This window comes from Cnephaeus nilssonii (genome assembly GCF_951640355.1).
Source record: "Cnephaeus nilssonii genome assembly, chromosome: 24".
In the NCBI taxonomy this organism is placed as follows: Eukaryota; Metazoa; Chordata; class Mammalia; order Chiroptera; family Vespertilionidae; genus Cnephaeus; species Cnephaeus nilssonii.
In genome coordinates, this window is record NC_137095.1 from 12,495,274 (window position 1) to 12,515,714 (window position 20,441).

Sequence of the window (20,441 nt, forward strand, 5' to 3'; positions counted from 1 at the left end):
AGGGTGATCTCAGGGGAACATCTGTTCCCAACAGACTGCTTCAGTCTTTTGAGGGTTCCTCTCGGCCTTGCAGAATGAACATTGCGCTCCTTAGCAAGGCAGCGACACCTGACTTTGCCTTGCTTCCTCTCCAGTTTCTCCTGCGTGTTGTGTTTCTGATCTATCCCGTCTTTGCATTTGCTCTTCCTTTTTCTGGGAAGGTCCGCAGCTGCGGGTGCACAAACACACCCAAGTCTCCTACACGACCCCCCTCTTCTTCTTCGCCAGATGGGTTGTCCTCCAAGACCTACTTTACCTTGCTCTTTGTCTCTAATGCCAGGACCAACCCTAAGGAGGAACACAGTCAGCCCTCAATAGCTATTTGCTAATTGAACTGAGAAGCTGGTCAGGCGTCATCAGCTCATGGGGTCCCGTGTGTCCATTAGAACTCTTGTGGATACAAGTGACAGACTCTTCCACTGGCTTTATTGGCGTACACAGTTGACAAGTCTGTGTTGTTCAATTCAGCAGTTCAATCCATGTCACCAAACATTGCTTTTCTTTATCTCTCAACCTTTCCACGGTGTTGGCTCCATTTGAAGAGATTCTTTTTTTAAAATATATATATATTTTATTGATTTTTTACCGAGAGGAAGGGAGAGGGAGAGTTAGAAACATAGATGAGAGAGAAACATCAATCAGCTTCCTCCTGCACACCCCTCACTGGGGATGTGCCCGAAACCAAGGCACATGCCCCCGACCAGAATTGAACCTGGGACCCCTGAGTCCGCAGGCCCACGCTCCATCCACTGAGCCAAACCAGTCAGGGCTGAAGAGATTCTTCCCTCATGGTAACAAGATGGCCGAGAAGCATAGCCTTCCCCGTTCCGGTTGGAAAAAAAGTCAGCTACCTTGATAGTTTAAACAGAGTAGAATTGACTCCCGTTGCCCCGGACTGACCTGTTTGAGGTCAGATGCCCAACCCTGAACTAATCATTGTTGCCTGTAGATAAGATGAATTGATTGCCTCAGGTGTGATCATGCGCGGAAGCCACGGAATTGGAATTGAGGTCTTGGTGGATATGGCTGCCCCCCAAGCCAGGGGCTAAAAGTAGAAATTCCCTCAAAGCAACCCCAGGGTACTGTTTGTATCTTAAAAGCAATAAAATGTCCACTGCTTGTGAAAGAAAAGCCCTGGTACAAATTTGTTCTAATGCTTTACAAAAGAGATTAGGCGGGGGTGGGTGGGTAGGTGGGGAGAGATTAACCAAAGAATTTATATGCATATAACCAATGGGCACAGACAAAAGTGTGGTGAAGGCCTGGGGGTGGGGGTAGGGTAGGGGGTTGTACCGGTCCAGGGTGGAGAGGGTCAATGAGAAAAAAAGGAGACATCTATAATACTTTCAACAATAAAGATAATTTTTTTTTTAAAAATAGATTTTTATTGATTTCAGAGAGGAAGGGAGAGGGAGGGAGAGATAGAAACACCAATGATGAGAGAGTCATTGATCAGCTGCCTCCTGCACGCTGGGGATGGAGCCCGCAACCCAGGTTTGTGGCCCAACGGGGAATAATAGAACCGTGATCTCCTGTTTCACAGGTCGAGGCTCACTCAATCACTTCTTAAAAAATATTTTTCCTTAAGTAGGCTCGCTTTTTATAACGTCCCATTTGATCTAAGAAATGAAGTCAATGAAATGATGGTTTGACACGATAGACATTTTCCCTGCCCATCTCCCATCTGCATTAAAATAAACACACAACTATAAAAACAGTAAGTTCCGCCCTAGCTGGTGTGGCTCAGTGGAGCTTCTGCCTGCGCACTGAAGGGTCCCGGGTTCAATTCTGACCCAGGGCACATGCCCTGGTTGCCAGCTCGATCCCCAGTAGGGGGCGTGCAGGAGGCAGCCAATCAATGATTCTCTCCCATCATCAATGTTTCTATCTCTCCCTCCCGCCTTCTTCTTTGAACTCAATAAAAAAAATATATTAAAAACAACGAATAAGTTTCTTCCTGTACCAACAGACCACATTTTATCAAATGCCCACCACATGATTTCTGAGGTCCTTTGCAACTCAAAGACTGTATGATTTTGTCGTCACCGAGTAGCTCAAAGTTCCTGGAATACATTGTCACAGTCCTGATGCGGCCATATACCCCATCCATCCATCCATCCATCCATCCATCCATCCATCCATCCATCCATCCATCCATCCATCCATCCAAAACACTTGTTGAATACCCAGCAGTAACGCTCCTGGGCACTGGACACAGAGAACACTAAACCCCTCCTGATTTTAAGTGGAGGGAAATAGAAAAGCAAATCATTTCAGTATGTGTGGGGAGTGCCACAGCTCAGGTAGGCACCAGCACCCAGAGGAAGTGCGGTTTCCGGAGTTACGACGGAGCGGAGAGGGTGGGGGGGGGGGTGGCATTTTCCTGAGCAGCCTCAAGCAGCCACCCCACTTCGATCACTTTGGCGCAGCGCAGCCGTGGCTTGCAACTTCAGCTTCCCTTAGCAACCTGAGCGCACCGCCCAGGCGTCTTCCTATTGGTCCCATGGAACTTGACGGACAGCCTTGCTAGGCAATCCCAGCTCTCAGCCCTGGGCTCCCCCCGTAGGCCTCCCCGCCCTCCCGGGGTAGCCCGCCCTTCTAAGAGCGCCCGGTAGCGCATGCGCCGGCGGGCTCGGGCTGTGCGCAGAGCCAGCGCGGACCCAGCAGCCGCGGAGAGCCTCCGCCGAGAGCGCCTTCCTCGCTCCTCGCCTCCGCCGCTGCAGCCTCCAGCCGTCCGTCGGGGGAGCGGCCGCCCATTGTTTCTCTCCGCGGCGAAGGTGCCGAGCTGCCCCGACTCGGTCCGCGGGGGAGCCCCCGGCGCCGCACGGTGAGAGCGCAACTTTAGTTGTTGGAGTTGGGGGGAAGTTTTGTGATTTGAGGAGGGGGTCGGCCCGGAGCGCGGGGCCCTCCCCCTGCGACTGCTGTTGGGCTCGGGAGGGGGAGGGGAGCAGGGCCGCGGGGACGGGGACGGGGAGGGGGCGCGCGCGCGGGCGGGCGGGCGGGGATGAATGGGCGGCGGCGGAGCGCCCCCCGCCCGGGTCCCGCGGCCCCCGCCTCCCTCCGCGTCCGACCTCCCGCATTGTCTGGTCGCCGCCCAACCTCGGGGCGGCCCCAGCTCCCAGGGTGGGGGGCGCGGCCGCCTCCCGCGCGATGGCTGCGCCTTCATCCTTTGAGGCCCGGACCTCCGAGCCCCGTGCTTCCCCCCCGCCGTGGGCTCCGAATGGGGCGGGGAACGTCGGCTGCTCCGTGGGTCCCTCTCGGCCGACCGAGTCCGCTTCCAAGTGCTAGGGACGCGGACGGTCCACACGCCGGGCCGGGCCCGCCTTCGGGGGCCGCTTTGGGCGCCTGCTTTTCGGGGGGCGCGGCCGGGGGGGACCCGTGCGGGTCGGAGACGGGCGCGCGGGACCGGGGACCCGCCCTGGGACCGTGCAGAGTGCCTTGGGCTCAACTCTGTACGACTTCGAGTGCAGCCTTCCTTTGAGACCAACCAAAAACTTTTTTTATTTGTAAACATGGGTTTCGGACACTTCTTTCCCCCACCCCCGAAGCCAACCAGTATGTGAAGAGTTTTAAAACAGTTTGGGGAAAACCCTCACAATATTTTTACATCAGAAGAAGAGAAACATAGATTTGTTTTGTGTGTGTGTGCGTGTGTGTGTGTGTTTAAACTATATTTTTATTGATTTCGGAGAGGAATGGAGAGATGGAAACATCAGTGATGAGAGAGAATCATGGGTCGGCTGCCTCCTGTACGCCCCCTACTGGGGATGGAGCCCACAACCCGGGCCTGTGCCCTTGACCGGAATGGAACCGGTATCCTTCAGTCCGCAGGCCGATGCTCTATCCACTGAGCCAAACTGGCTAGGGCTGTTTGTTTCTTTAGTTTTAGTGTTTTTTTGTTTGTTTGTATTTTAGGAAATAGTTCTTTAGAGCAAAGTGATTCCATCACATTTATCTTACCGTGAAGTTAGGATTCACAGTGAAAGTTGGATTGTGTTCCCGGGGTTCATTCTCAGCTTTTACACTCAGTGAAGGTACTTTGAGAGTTTTTTTTTTGCCCCAGGCATAAAGAACTAAAGGAAAAGCCATGTGCCTCCCCCCCCCCCTTTTTTTTTTCTTCTGGTTCCCCTTTATTTTCAGAAGCAGCAGCTTATTCCATTTTTCTAAAACATGGGGTTGCCCAGATCAGGACAAATGCTGCTGTTTTGCAAAGTTGATTTTTGGTTGGTTGAGATGAAGCACTGTTGCAGTTCTTGTATTCCTTCCTGGTCTCTTGGGGGTTTGCAGACTGCTGTAAGTACCGGCCTCGTTGTCAGATTTTGGGTGCATGATTCTACTGAATTTGGTTCATTTAGTTTATCGTGATACTCTGTTTAAGTCCTGTAGTCGGAACTGGTTTAAATGTTGAAATTCTTAGTGAAACAAAATGACCAGGATGTTGTTAGTATCAGTTGTTACCTCCCTTTGCCATCTGCTAAACTAAAAAGAACATTTTGGAGAAATAGGGTGTGCGCCGTCAGTGTGCTTTGATTGATTTCTCCTGCTGAGTGAGTACCTTAGAGAAGTGTTCTGGGTTTTCCTGGTTGGTTTGCCTCATCTTGCTTTAAGAAATCAACTTTCTTCACCTGATGAGGCCAAAGAAAAAGGCCCTAATGGTGCGTCAGCATGGTGCTTTTTTCTTAAATGCTTACATCAAGTAAAATGCACATATCAACAAAAAGCAAGCATTGTACTTTTAAACTAAATAATAATCTACAACAAGGTGTAGGTTTGGCGTGAATGTGTGGGGGATTGTGAGGCAGGAGGTTGGAAGGGGTTGTCAGGGAGGAACAAAATGCAAACAGACACGATTACAACACAACGTGACAAGTAGGCCAGTTGCTTTCCTTCTCAGCTGTGAGCCTGTTGTGCATACTTTTGCTTTAGGGTTCCTCACACATCGTTTATTTGCCTGACTAATGCTAGCTATGCATATGTAGTGTAAATGGACTCCGCCTCTAGTTTGACTCCTTGGGGCCTGTGATGCACCTGAATTCACTCTGTTCCCTCTTTGCCAGGAAGGAGGCTTAAAACGAACGCAGGTGTTCAGTATGCGTTTGCAATGGTTGAAGTGCTTTGTCTTCAATGGTGGTTGTGCACATAGAAACGCTAACTCCGGGGACTTGTCCAGAGTGACAGTTCACTTCCAGATCTCTGATGGAATTTATTTTTAAATCTTCACCCAAGGATATTTTTTTCCATTGACTTTTTCAGAGAAAGTGGTGGTGGGGGGGGGGGGGGCGCGGGAGAGATATGAGAGATGCGCATGCATGATGGTTGCCTCCCGCACGCTCCCTAACGGGATCGAGCCTGCAACTGAAGTACGTGCCCTTGACCAGGAATCAAACCCGAGACCCTTTGTCCTCGGGACGAGGCTCTAACCATTGAGCAAACCGGCCACGGCAGGAATTTAGTTTACTTTAAAAGAGTTTCTAATTTTTCCTTTTAATCTGTTAATTCTTGAAAAGAAGCGAGGCTTAAATAGTGCACTATGGATTTCCAAAAGTAGTTCTGATTTAGAAATTTTCTCTCTTTTTTTGGTGAAACGATTAATTTATTCGCACACTGCCTACTTCCCTGTTGTGAAACGGGGAGATAGCACAGTTGAGAAGAAGAGACATTCTTTGAAGCTAGGTAAATCGGAGTTTAAATCGCCACCTTCCATTGACTAGTGTAGCCTTTTTTTTTTTAAATTTCTTTATTGATTAAGGTGTCACGACTAGTGTAGCCTTGAGCAGGCCACTTAACTTCTCAGAGCTTGGGTTTCCTACTGTGGAAGGTGTACTGGCATACTTTCAGTATTTTTATGGATAAATGAAATTGTGTGCCTAACATCAAGTAGGTGCCTAATACTTTTGCTACATTTTGTATGACTTAAAAATGTATTTTTAAAAATCTGATGCTTCTGAGTATAGGAGTTTAGTTAGATACTTCTGTCATAAGGGATCCTCCTGCTAATCTAGTCTTCATCAGATGTAAGTTTTTAAGGTGGTAGTTGAACTGAATGTTAATAGAAACAGCTTTTACTTGCTCAATCACTTGATTTGAGTGGACCTGGCAGAGTGGCTTGGTTGGGTAGAACTCTATGCATTTATAGTGTTTAGGAAATTGTTTTCAACATTTGTAATCGTTATTTGGACAGTTCCGGCTTTTCTTCCTTATTTTACATTAGTTTTGAAAAGTGATAGATAAGGATTTTGACTGCATTTCTCAAACTTGCTTAAGATAGAACTGGACTGGGCGTTAAATGTAGTGTGGTACAGTTCAGAGACATGAACAAATCACTCACTTCCCCTTCAAGATAACTGTTTTTGTTGTTGTTAATCCTCACACGAGGATATTGTTTCCATTGATTTTCAGAAAGTGGGAAGGAGGGAGGGAGGGAGATAGGAGAGATGAGAGAGACACACCCATTGATTGCCTCCTGCACGTGCCCAAGTTACTGTGAAATCTCAGGAACTGACACTGGATGCCAGTACTTGAAGTCAGGGGAAACCACAGTAAACAATGAGCAAAGACTGTCAGAATATTTCAGAAGAGTACAAAGGAAGGTAGTGTCGTTGTCTCAGTTTTACTCATTTTCTTAAATTATTATTGTTTTTAAATTGGTTTACGCAAATCAGGGGAGTGTGCCAGGTGTTACACTTTGTGTCTTACCTACATTTCTTATTGAATTATTAATCAGTTTAGGATGAGGGAATAGACCCAAAAGTGATTAGACAGCGGTCACATGAAACTAAGCTATTAAACTATGATCCCAAAATTTGAACTCAAATTATTCTGACTCCAAAGGTAATGCTTTTCACATCATCAATACTATCAGCTTGAAAGAGTGCCTCTGAAAAGTAAATCATGTTTATTGAGATAGTATTTATATGCCCATTAGAAGTAGATAGAGTTTGATTCATTTTTCAAATGTATCCATGCATGTAACAGCACAACTAAGATAGAGAGCATTTCTATTACTCTAGAAAGTTCCCTTGTGCCACAGCCCTCACCCCATTGCCTACCTTACCATAGGCTACCACTATTCTACTTTCCGAAACTGTAGTTTTGTCTACGTTAGGATAAACTATATCCTCAGACTATCAGACGGACACAGGCCAAATCTGGCCTACTGCCTATTTTTAATGTTGGTTTGTTCGTGTGTGTGGTTAAAAAAAAAAAAAAAAATATATATATATATATATATATATATATATATATATATATATATATATAATTGATTTCAGAGAGGAAGGGAGAGAGAGAAATATCAATGATGAGATAGAATCATCGATTGGCTGTCTCCTGCATGCCCCACACTGGGGATCGAGCCCACAACCCGGGCATGTGCCCTGACCGGGAATCGAACCGTGTCCTCCTGGTTCATAGGTGGACACTCAACCACTGAGCCATGCTGGCTGGGCATTGGGTCATTCTTTGCCCGCCCTCATAGATTTTTTCCAATATGCGTGCATAATTTGCTACTCACTGTCTGACTCCAGCAGGCCTCTGTTCTGATTTCTGGGGGTCCTTCATGGAGCTCTCTCCTTTCTGGTACCCAGCAGCTTTTAGATTCCTCAGTCTTCCAAACTCTTATGTCTGATTCCCAACCCTACCAGACTGCCATGTGCTGCCTGGGATCCTCCTCACTGTACCCAGGTCCAGGATGTGCCTCCAGCTGAGAAAGCTGGTCCAATTGTGGGGCTCATCTCATCTGTTTCCTTCCATTAGGGATCGCAGTCCTGTTGTGCCAGCTGTCCAGTGTCTAGAAGATGTTGCCTCATATATTTTATCCATTTTTCTGGTGGTTGGAGGGGTGTGGCAGGATAAATCTGGATTCAGTTACTCCATCATGATTGGAAATTGAAGTCCTTGGAAGAGTGGTGGTGCTGAAAGTTTCGTTACAGAATTCTTTAAGTCTTTGGGGTATAAACATCAAAGAAACATTTGTTAAATGTCTGCTGTCTATAGCTTAGCCCTTATGCTCTGGGGATTATGAGAAAACTAGATCTCTTCCAGTTGAAGAGGTACATACATAGTACATACTCTACATATGACTAACCACAGCCATGAAATGGTCTAGTAGTGAACAGAAAGGTCACTGTTGTCTAATATTTTCAAATAGAAATGCTTTGTTATACTTGTTTCTTCGTATGTATGTACGGTTCCGTTTTATGGCACAAAAAAGGTCGTGAGTCAGTAGCTAGAGAATTGGCTCTTTCAGATGCACTTGGTGACATTTTGCTGTGTGGCTTTGGATAAGTTGTTTGTCTCTGAAGTTCAGGTGTTTTTTTTTAAATTTTTATTGATTTTTTACAGAGTGAAAGAGAGAGGGATAGAGAGTTAGAAACATCAATGAGAGAGAAACATCAATCAGCTGCCTCCTGCACACTTCCTACTGGGGATGTGCCCACAACCAAGGTACATGCCCTCGACTGGAATCGAACCTGGGACCCTTCAGTCTGCAGGCCAATGCTCTATCCACTGAGCCAAACGGGTTAGGGGTGAAGTTCAGTTTTTTTGTAAGATGGGCCTATAACATTTATTCTATGTAGGGCTGTTCATTTATTCAACACAGATTTTGGCACCGTCTGTACATTGGGCATTGTTCTAGATGACGGGGATTCAACGACAAACGGTTGTTGCTGCCATCAATCAAGAAGCTGAAATTCTAGTGAGAGAAGCAGAACATAAATGTACAAACAATTTCTGTGATCTCTGGTGGTGATAATTCTAGGACGAATATGAAGAGTATTAGCAGAATTTGGGGAGGTCAAACAAAGCGTTTCTGAGGAGCTAGAGTTGAGCAGAGATCTGAAGGAAGTGAAGGAGGAGAGCCACTTGAAGATCCCTGGATGTTCTGAGCAGAAGGAACACAAGGTCAGAGGGCTTTAGGTGGGAGTCTGACCAGGGATGCTCATGCGGCGGGGATGGGGTGAGAACAGAGAACTAACTGTAGGCTATACCGTCGTGTCTGTAGGAGGAAACCAGGTCAGATGGCTATTAAGTACAGTGGGAAGAACTGAAGGGTTTAATCGAGGAGTGACCAGGGCTGATTTAGGTTTTCGGAGTTTCTCTGTGATGTGTAGGAAGCAGGGGTGGAAACGGAGACTGGTTCAGGGCTGCGCATGCGCAGGAGGAGTCCAGCTGGAGAGGGTGGTGGTTCGGGTTAGGGTGGTGGCAGTGGAACTGGTGAGAGGTGATTGGAGTCAATACACAATTTGAAGATAGAACTGATAGGATTTCTTACGGATTGGAAGAAGGCTTTGAAGGAAAGAAAGGAATAATGGGTGATTCCTAGTTGGGGAAGATGTGGAGTGAGTTTGCTGGGAGGAAGGAATTGTGACTTCTCTTTTGGACATGTTGAGTTTGATGTGTGAGACTTTTAAGTGACGGTACTAGTATTTGGGTATGCCAACTTGGAGTTCAGGGATGAAGTCTGGACTGGATATAAGAATTAGACAGTTGTAGAGAGGGGAGACTGGGGTAGGGTTATGGTGGGAATTAGGGATATGTAAAGCTCCTGGCACAAGGAGGGGTACATGGCATGGTAGTTAGTAATAATAATGACAATGGTAATCAACAACTAGGTATAACTATGGGGGATTAGATAGGAAGGAAGGAAGGTGGGAGTGACCTAAAACAATACCTTGTGTATCATAGCAGTTAGGACTCCACACACGCTGAAAACTTTTCTCCTCTAAGCACGATAAAAATAGTATTAGTGAGATGTGCTGTATATTTCCAGTCTCTTAAGGATATCTGATTTTTTTTTGTAGATAGGTGCTCTCTCTGTTTGAGGACTAAGGATGTCTATGAGTCATTGGACAGGAATGACCTAGCTTTTGCCTAGGCCCTCCTGCTAAAATGTTATTGTATGTATGCTTAGACCTTAGAGGCTAGGATAGTGAGTATTTAAAAGACTTTCCCAGTCTAGAGGCAGGCTATTTCCTAATAGATATTCTCTAAAAAGTGAAGTCATTAAAGGGAAGAAGAAACTGTACTTCCTGGGTGCCTGTCTGCATATTGTATGTTCATTTACATTTCTTAATTCCTTACAGTAACTCTATAAAATAGGTACGCTTCCCCCCACGTCCCCGACTTTTTTAAAAAAAATATATATTTTATTGATTTTTTACAGAGAGGAAGGGAGAGGGATAGAGAGTCAGAAACATCGATGAGAGAGAAACATCGATCAGCTGCCTCCTGCACACCACCCACTGGGGATGTGCCCGCAACCAAGGTACATGCCCTTGACCGGAACTGAACCCGGGACCCTTGAGTCCGCAGGCCGACGCTCTATCCACTGAGCCAAACCGGCTACGGCAAGCCCCCGCCTTTTTTGGCGAGAAAACTGAGGGTCATAGATTTTAGTTTGCTTCTCTCAAATCAGTTAACCATAATTTTCATCCAGGACTTGTGGCTATCAACATACTCTAGTTTTGCTGTATATGCCTTAAAGTCACATTTCCCCCCACTGATATAGTTATATCCAAAACAGCCAGTTTAGAAATCCAGCTTGTTCTTGTAAATAGAAAATCGTTGTGGTTTGCCCTTAAAGTTTCCCTAGAATTCTTAAAAACCTGCAGGGCTCTTGTGTTTGTGCCTTGAAAGTAGCAGAAACTTGCCAGCATAGAATTGTGTTTTCAGATGCAGGAGCCTTGTGGATCAACATTAATAATTAACATTTGCACACTCTTTCACATCCACAAAGTGTTTTTGCAAACAGTTAATTAGTTCATGTTTAACCTATTTTGGAAGTTGAAAAACCAGTTTTGGGGGCTCATTTTAGCAGTACTGAAGTGTGAAGGGGATAAGGAGCAAGTCTCCAGTGAGAAAAACGCAGGCAAACACCATGCAGAATTAAATAACTTCATTCACTTCCCAGCTTCGTGCCCAATTTAGCTCACATCAAGCATGTGTGTGTTTTTTTGGGGGGTGTATCTGCTTAATGCAAAGGGGATGGAATTGTGTAGACTGAAGAAAAGACACCAGGTTCAGGATATTTGGGGAAAGATCTGGGTGATTCAATGAACTGTATTACAGCCTTTTTTTTTCCTGTGGTCCCTTAAATGCGAATTGTTCTTTATTAACTCCTGTGGGGGTTTTGAGGCTCAGGAAGTGATTCTGGCAAATAAACAGTCATTACACATGCTAATTTCTGGGAAAAAGATTCTTTTCTTTTTTACTCCTGCTTAGGAGATAACTGTAACTGAATACTTTGCTAGTGTCCTCACCACCACTTGTCTGTCACCTGATTCCCTCTCTTTTCCCTTCCTCGCCCAACACAATGGCTTTTCCTTGGCAAGGTTGTATGGTTGGGAGAGGATTTGGAAGGAGACTCTAGTCCCAGTTCAGCTGTGTTTCTGTCACATACCTAGCTGTGTGACCTTGAGTAGGTTACTGCTTTTCTTCTGCCCTTGAATTCTTCAGTTCTGTGCAATAATGTGAATGGCGCACTTTTCATTGAGTCCAAGAGGGCTGGCTGGAGGAGGATATAAAACTTGGGATCTTGGACATGAAATGGGACACAGGAAATTTTTACATCGGTGAGAATTCCTCAAGTTGCAATGACTTCTTCCTTCCTACTATGGTTGGAATAATTAATTTATTATTTGCTATTGTTGCCAACCACATTACTCTACTTTAAACATCTTTTTTTTTTTTTTTTTTTTTTACTGCAGAGCAATAAATAGAACCATTTAATAAATATTGAGTCTAGGTGACTTCCTAGGACAGGACATGCAGGTTCCTTTTTGTCATTGTGTGTATCCTGGTCCTTCAGAGGAACCTGTTCATGAATCTTTGTCTGCTTGCCCTGGCCAGAGAAATCTTAGTAAGTGATGGCAAAGGGAGAATTCTGAGAGCGTGGCGTGCACATTTAATTAAATTTTTATCACGAATGGGGATCTGTTCCCTTTTTTTTTATTTTTAGAGAGAGAGGAAAGGAGGGAGGCAGAGAAATATCGATTGGTTGCAAATTAGTAAGATTTTTGCCATTCTCTGCATATGTCGTTTTTTAAAATAGCAGTTTCATTGATATAATTCATATACAGTAACATTTACTTCTGCTAAACTTTAATATATTTATTCTAGTTGTATTGAAAGTCATTACCGAACTATTATCTTCTCACTAGTGATTTTTAATGGCATTTTTTACTCCAGTTTATAATACTGTAACCATGAACTGTCTCTGTACATCATGGCATGGTATGTTGCCAGGATTCGGAACAGACATCTTTAACTCAGCAAATGAGTGCTGAGTAGCCTTTTTTCCTTTCAACAGAATCATTACATGAATAGAACCATAAACCTTATATTAAGCACTTTTGTATGAAATCTGAGGTTTCTATCAAATTAGACATGGAAAATTAAATAAAGCTGCACAAATTACTGATCTCTGCAGTTTTTCAGTTATTCTCCCGTAAGTTGTGTTGTGTTTTTTTTTTTAATGACTGTTCCTCTTAATACTAGTATAAAAATGTTCTGATTTATAAAAGATTATTTTTGGTTTATGTGAGTAGTTTTTCCACCTCCCCTCATAGAATTTAGTGATTTCTTTTTCCCCCCGGAGATCTGTTTTTCTTCTTAAAATACATTCCCATTTATTTTGATTTTGGTGAAGAAAATAGTTTCAGGTAATCGGCTGCCTTCATAAATTTTGTACTTCCTTAATAATTCATTTGGCAATGTCTATTCAAAGTGTTGCTTTCTAATTCAGAGCATCATCTTTAAAGCTTTCCTTTGAAGCCCCAAGAACAATTGATCCACTGTTTTTCATGGCCCCATTTGTATATATTTTGTCCTAAGCTCATGGATTCTCTGAAATACCACACTTTCCCCCCCTCTCTGTGGTGAAGTACTATTTTGGCCGCTTTGCCAAAAGGATTGTGGCAGTCTAAAGCTTACCACTTTAATAGTTAGCTCGCTAGGATGTGTGCCCGTTAAGTGGAAAATTTTATCTCCTGAGTCCAAATAAAAGTAATGGTTCATCTGTGTGGTACCTCAGGACCCAAATACGAAAGGAAATTCAGAGGAAATGTTCTAGCTGTTCTCTCCCTTTAGCCCTGATGCCTGTTGAAATCTACAGGGTCAAGTTCACTGATTTAATAGCTGTCATTTATTGGGGACCTATAAATGTCGAAGTGTCCTATGTTTATTAATTGAATTTAGTGTCTTATGTTTATCATTCTCACCTCTGCAAGATGTTTTTATGATTTTGCCATAAGAGGAAATTGAGGTGCAAGGAGCTTAATTAGTTGATTTTAGGTGTACTTTATCCAGCAAACATTTATTGGAGGCCTGCTCTCAGGGGCCCTGTTAGGTGCTGGGGACCCAGGGATGAACACAAATAAGACTTGGTCACTCCCCTTAAAGCACTTAGATTTTGTTTCTTGATTAATATGCCGGTGACAATAATAATAGTCATAATTACCATCAGATTACTCTTTTTGTATGCCAAGATTAGTACAGTGCACTCCCTTATTCATCTTAATCCTTACAAGATACGGGTTCTGTTATTATCCATTGGAGAAATAGGTATTGATCACTTTGCATGCCAGTGCTGAGGATGGACTCTGGGGACACACAGTTTTCCTTCCCATCTCTGCATGTCCACATTTGATATAGCTTTAAAAAAATTTTTTTTAATTTAATTTTTTTTCTTTTATTCTTTTTTTTATATAATATATTTCTTTATTGATTTCAGAGAGGAAGGGAGAAGGAGAGAGCGATAGAAACATCAATGATGAGAGAGAATCATTGATCGGCTGCCTCCTGCACACCCCCCACTAGGGATCAAGCCCGCAACCCAGGCATGTGCCCTCGGCTCGAATCGAACCCAGGACCCTTCGGTCCGCAGGCTGACGCTCTATCCACTGAGCCAAGCCCGCTTGGGCTTCTTTTATTCTTTTTCACATTTGCCATAGCTTTTGATACGCGTCTTGAAGGCTATTTCCTATATAAACCCTCCTTTATTCTTATAGTTGTATGTAATCTCTTTTTCTGACTTCTCAAACCTTTTCTGGCACACAGCTTTCTATCCTGTATGGTAAATTTTATGTTATGTCTTAGGCCCTTTGCTGGGCTAGTGTCACACATTGCCCCAGCCCTAACCCCCTGCCTATGGTAGGGACTCAGTGGTATTTAATGACGTGTTAGATTGTAGCGGTGTTGAAAACAATCAATGTCTAATTTGCTTTTGTTGGGCAAATTGTTAGTTACCTTTGAAGTTCTGCTTTCCTTGGTTGCACTTGCCTCCTTCCGGCGATTGTCATTGTGTTTGTACATTCTTAGTAACCTTACATAGGGCTGTGAAGCAGGGCCTTATGTGGCAATGGCTTTTTTGAAATAAAGATACATTCTATTGTATCTAGAATGCTGTATCCTATGACACACGGGTGAGTTTACTTTGCCATTGTGTAAGGTTTGTTTTGTGTTTCCTTAAAGCGTTACCATAGGGTTTCTTAATATGACATGGGGATACGTCTAGGGCTTATGAATGTATGGGTCAAATGTTTTAACCAATTCAAACTTTTAAAAAATTGATGTTTTAGGGAGAGGAAGGGGGGACAGAGAGAAACATCCAAGTGAGAGAAACATCAATTGGTTGCCTCCCACATGCACCCCTACCTGGGACTGAACCTGCAACCTGGGCATGTGCCCTGATCAGGAATCAAACCAGCCACCCGTCGGTGCATGGGACAACGCTTAACCGACTGAGCCACAATAGCCGGGGCAGGACAGTCTGCTTTTATTTTGGATAGCTCATTCTGGGAGCACTATGGATAGTGACTCGGGGGGCAGAGAAACGTTAGCGGGGACCATGACAATAGTGTAGGGCAGGGGTGACCAGGGCCTGAGTGGCAGTGCAGTGAGGAGAGGGTGCTAGCAGATCCCCTGGACATTTTCAAGGTCGCGTGGATTGAGTTTGTCCAGGATGACTGGGTCCCAGCTTAGGCTGCTTGGTGAATGATTGTGTACTGAGGGGCATGATTCATTCTGGCATGCGGATGCAGTAGACTTCCTGGAGGAGGTGACTTCTGAGGTTGGCTTAGATAACCGCTTTCAAAGTGGCTGTTTGCTTTTGCCTGCAGTCTGTTTAGAGTTCATTTATTCATGCAGGAAACAGCATCTGCGTACTACTGTGTGCCAGTAATCTTTCTTACATTAAAATTTTTTAATGTTGGTGGAATACACATAACATAAAATTTACCAATCAGGTCAGTGGTATTAAGCACATTCATATTGTTATGTGACCATCACCATCATCCATCTTCAGAACTAAAACTCTGTACCCATTAAACAATAACTGCCCGTTCCCCCACCCCAAGCCCCTGGCAACCGCCATTCTACTTTCTTTCTCTAAGAATTTGGCTCTTCTGGGTACCTTACATAAATGCAGCCATACAGTATTTGTCTTTTTGTGACGGGCTTATTTCACTTAGTGTAATGTCCTTAAGGGCCATCAGGGTGTGGGAATATCCTTCCCTGTTAGGATGAATAGTATTTCACCGTATGTATACACCACATTTTGTTTATTCACTCATCGTCTATCCATGGAGATTTGTGTTACTTCCACCTGTTCCTCTTGTGAATAATGCTGCTATGAACATGGGTGTGCGAATATCTCTTCAAGTCCCTGCTTTCAATTTTTTGGGATTCTGTTCAGCAAACATTTGAAACAGCATATTCTGGGCTAGGCCCTGAAAGAGCCAATTATTTTTGGATCTTGTAGTAATTCTGCTTTTAATTTTTTCGAGGACCCACCATACTGTTTTCCATAGCGACTGCACCATTTTACATTCCCACCAGCAGTGCACAAGAACTCCAACTTCTCCACATCCTCTCCAATAGTTGTGTGTTTTTTTTAATTATTAGTCATCATAATAGGAGTGAGGTAAGTATCTCATTGTGATTTTGATTTGCATTTCTCTGACGATTAGTGATAAATTGAGCATCTTTTCACCTGTTTCTTGGCCATTTGTATGTCTTCTTTGGAGGCGTGCCTGTTCAGATTCTGGACCCATTTTTTAACTGGGTTGTTTTGTTGTTGAGTTGAAGGTGAGCAGAACTTCAGAAGAGACCCTTACTGGAGTCCAGAGGCTTAATTTCTTAGAGATCAGTAGTAGGTAATGTGTAGACGTAGCTCAGGCTGGGGAGATTTAGAATTCAGAGGCCACTGCTTGTGCTAGTTACCCTTCTTGATTTCATTCAAGGATGCAAAACCCTTAGGTCCCCTGAAAGTGTTATTTCAGATCAGAAAGGAGGTTTCCCACTGGGAGAGAAGGAAATGGGAATGGAGTTGAAGTCAGGTGACAGTGAGGAGCAGGAGCAGGAGCAGAGCCGTCGGTCTGATCCGAGGCTCCTGGGTTACGGAGAAGAAGGCAGGTGACAGTGAGGAGCAGGAGCAGGAGCAGAGCCGTTGGTCTGATCCGAGGCTCCTGGGTTACGGAGAAGAAGGCAGGTGACAGTGAGGAGCAGGAGCAGGAGCAGAGCCGTCGGTCTGATCCGAGGCTCCTGGGTTACGGAGATGAAGGCAGGTGTGGGAGCACAGCCTGAGCAGAGGGCTGCCCTTGACCCACGCACCTTGCACAGGAACAGAAGTTGCCGCGGGTTCATCTGGGGGTGAAGCGCGGTGTGTTGTCAGGCCCTCTCAATTGGGATCATTTTCTCCTTGGTGGGCTTGCTGACCAGGAACCTCCAAGTGTGTGTATTTCAGTGGCCCACATGCTTAACAACTCAGCTTTCCATTACTTAGATAGCTGAAAATTGTCTTTGCAAGCCCTGGCCAATTTGGCTCAGTGGTTAGTGTCGGCCCTTGGACTAAAGGGTCTTAGGTTCTATTCCGGTCAAGGGCCCGCTTATATTTCGGTCTTGATTAAATCAGGCTTTATTTCAGATTTCTCTCTGACTTTCTTCCTGTGCCTTCAAATCCAGCCTTCCTTTCACTCAGCGCTGCTGTGGCCAGTGTATAATTGGAACTTGCCTTTCAGATTTGTATTATGTAAATAGACTCTGACAGGGGGCTAATTTAAACTGTTGTAAAGATTGCCTTTCATTTCTGAAATGGTATTTTGTGGTAGAAGTGAATTGCTAATTGTGTGAAGGAGCTTTAAAATGAGGGGAAAACAAAGCAAGAACTTATGAATAGTTGCACAGTAAAAAGACAGAAGAGGAATATGGTCATTGTGCTTTTTCTTCCTCTGAAATAGTCAATAGCTTTTATTCCAGTGCTAATTAACAAAAAAGATTCCTGTACATAAATAAAAATATAGTAGTGAGGTATAGATGGTGACATATAGAATGACAATGGGAAATAGACTATTCATACAAATGTTACGGGTCCAGTTTTCTTTTATTTAGCAACTTGGAAAAAGTTAGGGAGCTCCAAAATTGGATAAGCAAGTTGGTGGACTCCATGTTTTGTGAATTCTGATGTCAGAATGCCTTCTCTTGGTGTGGATGCATTTCTAAGATGAATGGTTAATTTGTTCTTGGTTCTTTTCAATGTCTGTCTTTGAGCAGATGACAAATTGAAAGGATGTTCTAACTCAGAGACTGCTGGCATCTGCTTGGAACTTTTTCTCCTTTTAGCCTTCCCATTGTGTTTGGGGACTATGTGACTGGATATGACTGAAATGGTCTGGGAGAACAGTTAGGAATCTATTCTCTAAAGTTCATTCTGGGCTTGTATCTTGTGGAATGGCAGCTTTGTGACCGTGAGGGGTGGGGGAGGGACTTACTGTAATTTAAGAGTGTGACAGAGTGTTGTGAGTTTTTGGGTTAAGTGCTCTGGGTTGGAGTGTTGTATTAAATTTTAGTTTCAAGTTTGGGCTGGTAAAGGGTTATGTTAATTTTCCTTTGGCCAGTCTCCTGAGAGATTTCTGAGAGAAATGAGCTTTTAAAGTGAGACATAAGCATATCGACTATTAGCTTCTAAGAAGTGCCAGGAGGTTCAGCGCTGGAGTTAGCATGTGTGTCTCTGTTCCTGAGCTCAGAACTCATGCATCGAGGAAGACTTGCTAAACAGAAAAATGAGTCAGTATGGTACATGTTAGAGAGACTTAGAAAGATTTGGACAGAGTGAGGTGGAAACAGATGATAGAGCAGCTGTGTCTGCCATGAGGCGTTGGGTAGGGAAGGACATTCTAGATCTGTGAGAGCATTAATGAAGAATGGATGGGATCACCCTTCTATAAACCCAGAGTTCACTGAGCTGCCTATTATGTAAGTGGACACTTAAGAATTAGTCTAGCCCTAGCCAGTTTTGCTCAGTGGATAAAGCGTCGGCTTGTGGACTGAGGGATCCTAGGTTCGATCCCTGTTAAGTTCACGTACCTGGGTTGCAGCCTCCAGCCCCAATTGGGGTGTGTGTGAGAGGCATCCAATCGACGTGTCTCTCTCACATCCATGTTTCTCTCTGTCTCTCCCTCTCCCTTCCACTGTTTCCAGAAATCAATGGAAAAATATCCTTGGGTGAGGTTATCCACAACAAAAGAAGAATTAGTCTATAAAGAACTCTACTCATTGTGCAGCTATGTTTAGCACTGTACTAGGTGCTTGGGGAAGGAGTTAAAAAACAAATAGATGGTGGTCCTACCTTAGTAACTTTGGGGGGCACTTTATGAACAGCTTCAATAATGTTTGGTTTGAGATTCACTTATGGGTAGCCAGGTGCTGTGGCAGGCTGGTGCCTTTTTCTTCATTCTGTGTTTTGTTTTGTTTTTCCTTCTCGCTCCCTGCTAAGCCACTTTGGAAATCATCCATCTCATTAATGTAAAGTCATACCTTATACCTCTCCCCCGTAGTATCCATGGGCATGACTGATAGCCACAATCATTTTGGGAACGCTCGTGGTTAATGAGTTTGTCCAAGGTGCTTAATTTTGTCTACAGCTAACTGGTTTTTAGTGGGGAAAAGAAAATTTTAAACAAGTTGGGTAATTTGCTTTAACTTACTGGACATATAAAATATCAAATTACATCTATGATGATTATGGGAATTTTGGTATATATTTGAATGTTTGAGATGGTGTCAAGGTCATTCTGCCAAAAATGAACCCTTCTGAAAACCAAGATGTTCACTCTACTCCATCCTCACCAAGGCCGTAGTCTCCCTCTCTATTAAAGATAGCAAATTTTAGGCATCCTACACACATGCTTCCTTAAAATTGTACTGTAACAGGAAAGATGGCCTGTCCACAAAGGCTTATGTACTTACAGAATTGACATTTGTTATCTATGGTGAAGTTTGCTATAGAAATGTGCTATGTTTCAATACGAAATAAGGGATTCTGTTCACCAGTCAGTTTGTCTTCCTCGGTTCTTCATCAAAGGAAAATTGGCCCTAACCGGTTTGGCTCAGTGGATAGAGCGTCGGCCTGCGGACTGAAGGGTCCCAGGTTCGATTCTGGTCAAGGGCATGTACCTTGGTTGTGGGCACATCCCCAGTAGGGGGTGTGCAGGAGGCAGCTGATCGATGTTTCTCTCTCATCGATGTTTCTAACTCTCTGTCCCCCTTCCTTCCTCTCTGTAGAAAATCAATAAAAAAAATATTTTTTTTTTTTAAAAAAAAGGAAAATTGATGCTTGAACAACTGATTTTTTTGGCATTAAGTTTTCCTTCTAAGCTTGCTAACTTAGAAACAAAGGGCATTTTCGTTGTTTTTTATCTTTTGCTGATTGTCTGATATTAAATTCTGGATTGATACTGGAAATATCAATATGTTCTTCCTCGGTAGGGCCAGGCCTTTTTGAAGATACACCAGCTGAGCTTCCAGTGGTTTTTGGACTTTGAGATTCCATGCTTTTCAGATAACTTCTCTCACATAAAATAGCTAGCCCTTGACCTGCTTCAAAATGTACCTCTGGTTCCTACGGTTGACCCTTAGCAAAGTTTTCTGGTGTTACGTTCTGGTGAAATAAGGTATTCCTTCTCCATATCCCAGTAAGCGTATTAGTGTTTGTTTGTTTTAATCCTCACCTGAGGATACTTTTTTCTCATTTAGAGAGTGGAAGGGAGGGAGGAGGGGAGAGAGAAACATCTATGTGAGAGACATCAACTGGTTGCCTCCCTCATGTGCCCTGACTCTGCAACTGAGGTATGTGTCCTTGACCAGGAATTGAACCCGTGACCCTTCTGTCAATGGGCCAAAGCTCTAACCATTGAGCAACTGGGAAGGGCCTTTTTATTTTTATTTTGAAGAGAGAAAGTGTGGCACATGAATGAAGTATTGTTATTAGCTAGTGGAGCTGGAATTTGAATTCAATTGTGTCTTGGCTCAAAAGATCTTGCATGACATTTATTTTGTGACCACAGAAGAGATTATGTTTCTCTTGTTTAGAATGGTCTAACAACCACCATTCTTTTCCTACCTAA

At 43.9% G+C, this 20,441-nt stretch overlaps 1 protein-coding gene across 6 annotated transcripts in view; it reads left to right on the forward strand.

Annotated features, from left to right (window-relative positions):
- Positions 1-2,656: 2,656 nt before the first annotated feature.
- The window catches only part of AKAP13 (A-kinase anchoring protein 13), a 184,537-nt gene continuing 166,752 nt past the window's right edge, over positions 2,657-20,441 (forward strand). For 5 of the 6 annotated variants that reach the window (XM_079763881.1, XM_079763883.1, XM_079763885.1 and 2 more), the window contains exon 1: positions 2,658-2,866. The gene's annotated coding sequence lies outside the window, so the exon portion shown is untranslated. Of the gene's footprint in view, positions 2,867-20,441 lie in introns of all 6 variants that reach the window. The other variant, XM_079763884.1, reaches the window with a different exon arrangement.